This window comes from Monodon monoceros, unplaced genomic scaffold, assembly GCF_005190385.1.
Source record: "Monodon monoceros isolate NGI ecotype Baffin Bay Population unplaced genomic scaffold, NGI_Narwhal_1 Super_Scaffold_18, whole genome shotgun sequence".
NCBI lineage: Eukaryota > Metazoa > Chordata > Mammalia > Artiodactyla > Monodontidae > Monodon > Monodon monoceros.
The window spans coordinates 148356604-148361948 of record NW_021703774.1 but is presented as its reverse complement, the minus strand read 5'-3'; positions in this window follow the sequence as shown (position 1 = coordinate 148361948).

Here is a 5345-nt window from a genome sequence, read left to right as displayed (position 1 = left end):
GATGATATTAAGGAACAAGTATTCATTTGTGTAGGTATGATAATAGTAGTTATGGCTTTAAAAAATAAGTACTTAGTGATGCAAACTATAGTAATTACAGGCAAAATGACATGATGACTTCTGGTCCTGATTTAAAATTCTCCAGGAAAATAACACACATTTCCCCTTAAATCCCTGTAATTATAACGAGATTGCCAAAATGTTGGTAACTGTCAAAGCTGGTTGATGGGTACATGGAGTTCATTACACTATTCTTTTTTGTGAAGTTTGAAAATGTCTGCGATGAAAAATGTTTTCATTGTTCAGTTATTGATTGGAACTGAATTTAGGAGTTAACGTGGGCACACCTGCCATCTTTATAATATTGGTACTTTCCATTGTGAATATGGTATGTCAGTGCACTTATTTATGTTTCCTTAAAAAGAAAAGGAGGCCCCACAGAGCTTACTAGCCCCTTCCACCATGTAAGGAGGAGTCTGCCACCCTGAAGAGGGCCCTCACCCGACCATGCTGGCATCCTGATCTCAGACTTCCAGCCCCCAGAACTGTGAGAAATAAATTTCTCTTGTTTATAAGCCTCCTAGTCTGTGGTATTTTTTTATAGCAGCCAGAATGGACTAAGACAGTCGCTGACTGACCACACAGAAAAGAGCTACCCACCAACATGGACCAGCTACCCAGACTGTGAAATGAGGAAGAGATAGACTTCTATTTTCCTGAGCCAGTGCATTGTAAGATCTATTTGTTACAGCAGTTTAGTCTATGATAACTAATACACGGGTTGGCATTGAAGTAGTTTAAGGAGACTAATGACCAGGTTACTATTTTTTGAAGGATAACTTAGGCAAGCTGAGAGGCACATTGATTGCAGAAAGCAAGGCCATTGAGTAGAATACTGCAGTAGGCCACATAAGGAATGATGAAGGCCTGAACCAAGACTGTGGTACCGGGAGCTAGAAACTATTATATTTAAAAGATAATTTGGCGGAGGTAATGAACAGGTTTTTTTCATTGACACATAAGTTATGACTGAAAGGTAAATAAACTGGTCAGGGTTTGGTGAATCAAACTACCCCTCAGTGGTGGAAATGTAAATCAACATAACTTTTTGGACCATTAGTTGGTAATGTACATTAAAAGTCTTAAAATGTCATACCATTTACTTATTTTTTCATTTACTTAATAAATGTATTTATTTATTATTTTTGGCTGCCTTGGGTCTTCGTTGCTGCGCGCGGGCTTTCTCTAGTTGTGGTGAGCGGGAGCTACTCTTCGTTGTGGTGCACGGGCTTCTCATTGTGGTGGCTTCTCTTGTTGCGGAGCATGGGCTCTAGGTGTGCAGGCTTCAGTAGTTGTGGCATGCAGGCTCAGTAGTTGTGGCTCGCGGGCTCTAGAGCACAGGCTCAGTAGTCGTGGCGCACGGGCTTCGTTGCTCCTCGGCATGTGAGATCTTCCTGGACCAGGGACCGAACCCGTGTCCCCTGCATTGGCAGGCAGATTCTTAACCACTGCGCCACCAGGGAAGTCCCTGTCATACCATTTAAATGAGCAATTCCTGAATCTGTCCTAAGCAAATGATTAGAAATTTAGTAAATGACTTCAGTACAAAGATGTTTATCACTGTGTTATTTACACTTGCAAAGGTTAGTGTAGTACTAAACCAACCCCCCAATCTACTTAGTGGCTTGTAAGTACAAAGATTTGTTTCTCAGCCATAATACCTGCCCAGGCTGGATAGGCTGGGGCCTCAGCTCCATGTTGCCCCACTCTGGAGCCATTTTGAATGTATTTGTTGTCCGCTGCTGCATAGCAAATTACTCCAGAACTTAGTGGCTTAAAACAAGAAACATTTATTTTGTCGCAATTTCTGTGGGTCAGGAAACTGGGCGTAGCTTTACTGGATCCTCTGGTGTTTAAGACTGCAATCGGGAATTCCCTGGCAGTCCAGTGGTTAGGACTCTACGCTTTCACCGCCGAGGGCTCGGGTTCAATCTCTGATTGGGGAACTAAAATCCTGTAAGCCATGCTGCATGGCCTAGATAAATAAATAAACTTCATTAAACACACAAAAAAAGACTGCAGTCAAGGTGTCTGCTGGGGCTACAGTCATCTCAAGCCTCAACAGGGGAAGGACGTGCTTCCAAGTTCACTTATGTGATGATTGGCAGGCCTCAGAAAATCCATTTCCAAACTTAACTCATGTGGCTGCTGGCAGGCCTCAGGTCCTACCAGGCAGGATACATCAGCTCTTTACCACACAGCCATCTCCAGGCACCACATGGACATCTCACAGCAAAGCAGCTGGCTGCTCTTAAAGTGATTAAGGGAGCAGTGGAGGGTAAAGAGGCCAAGCGTGATGGAAGCCAGAGTCTTTTTGTAACCTAATCTTGGAAGTGATATTCCATCACTTTTGTCATATTCTATTCATTAGAAGCAAGTCACCAGGTTCAGTGCACATTCAAGGAGAGGGGATTACGAGGGCTTGAATACCAGGAGAAGGGGATCATTGGGGGCCATTTTAGAGGCTGCTTGCCACAGTGAACGTTACAATTTCTGGGGCAGAGGGAAAAGAAACATGACAATTTGTGCGCTGGCTCTTAAGAGATTCCTTTTGGAGGTGGCACACATTACTTCTACTCGTATTTTGCAGCCAAACAAGTTACATTGTCACCACTAACTTCCAAGGGATGGGAAATTGCAATCCTACCATGTACTGGAAAGAAGAGGGAACCCAGAATATTTGTGAATAGGGCTTGACTACCATAGCTACAGGTTCAACAATGGGAGAATAGTTTAAATTTTTTTTTCTTTTTTTTTGCGGTACGCGGGCCTCTCACTGTTGTGGCCTCTCCCGTTGCACAGGCTCCAGATGCGCAGGCTCAGCGGCCATGGCTCACGGGCCCAGCCGCTCCGCGGCATGTGGGATCCTCCCGGACCGGGGCACGAACCCGTGTCCCCTGCATCGGCAGGCAGACTCCCAACCACCGCGCCACGAGGGAAGCCCTAGTTTAAATTTTTGATACAACCATGTGCAGGATGTTATGTAACTCTAACATGTTAAGTGGGATTTGCCCTTTAGCCTAGGATAGAAACTAGGATTTACAGGTGAGGCATCAAGTACCCCACATTGTAAAAACAGGCACAAATAATTGGGGGTCAGACAACTTCTCTGCTTCCAGGACTTGTTAAAGGGTGACCAAACCGACTTTTCCATCCTCAACCATCTTTTCAGACCTGCACCATAACCCCTACAACCTCATGTAACAAGAAGATTGGTCAGAGGGTGGGGATGGGAGTCAGCAGAGTCATGAGTCAGCCCTGACAGAGACTGCCCTGGCATTTCTCTACAAAAATCAAGTGAGGGCTTCCCTGGTGGCGCAGTTGAGAGTCCGCCTGCCGATGCAGGGGACAAGGGTTCGTACCCCGGTCTGGGAAGATCCCACATGCCGCGGGGTGGCTGGGCCCGTGAGCCATGGCCGCTGAGCCTGTGCGTCCGGAGCCTGTGCTCCGCAACGGGAGAGGCCACAACAGTGAGAGGCCCTCGTACCGCAAAAAAAAAAATCGAGCGAGATAGGCTGGGACCTGGGACCTGGGACCTGGGACCCAGGACACTTTACTGGAGTGCTTGCACCTGGACAAACGTCTCCTTGAGCAACAAAGTACAAAGAAACTGTAAGGTACTAAAAATAACTTCATGCATGCACAGTTGGGGCAAATTATGAACAGTAAGATACAAAAAGGCCAAAAATCAACTGCCACTCCTTAGGTGCCGGGAGCAAAAGCAGGGCACTGCGCATCCCCCCTGCGCTCAGCACCACCAGGGGGTGGGCAGATTACCTCCACCACCCCTCCTGCCGAGCCCCCCATCTGTCCCCAGCCTCACCCCCTTCCTCCGGTAGCGAGCAAGGGAATCTTTCACTTGTTTTCCCTCCCTCATGCTGCAGCACCAGTCTCAATAAAGCCTTGCCTGATTTTCTCATCTGGCCTCTTATCCATTTCTATTAATTAAAGAGCCCAAGGACACGAGTCGGTACTAAGAGATTCCCCCATGTAGATTGGGGCTGCTTGCAAGGAGTGAAGCCTGTATAGAAACAGCAGGGCAGAGGGGCCGCCAAGAGGACACCATATTGAGTACATTAGCCGGGGGCAGGGGACGGACGCAGAGGATAGGAAGATGTCACACTGGGCCAGGCCTCCCCATCCGAGAACAGTGCAGGAGGGCGGTCTGCACTGAGGAGTCCCTCGCCACCCTGCCTTAGAACACCTGCCTGCCCAGAGGTGCATATGAGGTGACATTCTGGAAAGGACCACTGGCCAAATGAGAGATGCCATTCTCTTTCCCCTTCTCAGCCCCCAACCCCAAGAAACTGAAACTGAGTCCCCCTAAAACCACGTTCCTCTGCTGAGTTTATGATTAATCTCTCTATCCAAAATGTTATTCCCTTTTTTGTCCAACACCCGGGTCCCCTCATGATTGAGGAGTAGCAAAGAAAAGGGGGGACTGAAACTGAGCAGGACCCGTGGGGCCCTCCCAAGCACGAAAGCCTTTCTGTGTCCCCCATTTTTTGTTTGTAGGAAAAAGGTTGCAGCCTCTTAGACCTTCCCTGAGTTCCAAAGGGCAGATTCAAACAGTTACTAATAAGGGGAGTGAGGGAATACAGAAACAATAATGCAGCTTGTATCTCTTAGTTCTACAGGAACTAAGGTCTCCACCCAGGTAGAGGATGGTAACTTTATGCCAAGCATAAGCACATAGACCCCAAACTGGTTGGAACCAGAAGGCTGATGACTGAGATTCCTGGAACACCTCCCACCAACCAATCAGAGGAAGGTCACACACTCTGCAAACATCCCCCCCCCTCCCCACCCCGAAAGTTTGCATATAAACACTCTTCCTCCAAGTCATCAGGGATCGCAGGTCTTTTGATCATGAGCCACCCTGTTGCCCTGTTCTCCTTGCTCAGCCCTGTTTTCTTGGCTCCAAACCCTGGTCTCACTGGGCATTGATTGGGCACATGAACTTGGTTTTGACAACAAAGCCAGGCTCCCAAGCGTGAGGGGGAGAAGTCCCAGCGCGCAGTCTCACCCAGCCTGCACACCCTCCCCTCCCCACTCAAACCTCCCTAGTAGGTCGCAAGCTTCTACATGGCACTGTCACTGTAGGATCCCAGGAACTGAAACTAAAAAGTGGCGTTTCTAGCCCTTAGCAAGGCTGAAGGAGAACCCTCCACACGCCACAGCCACGGGCACATGCGATGGAGACAGCGGCGGGAGCGACCGAGGCGACGCGCCGCGGGGTCTTGTGGGAGACGCCGGGCTCTCTCCGCGCAGGCGCAGTACAGCCC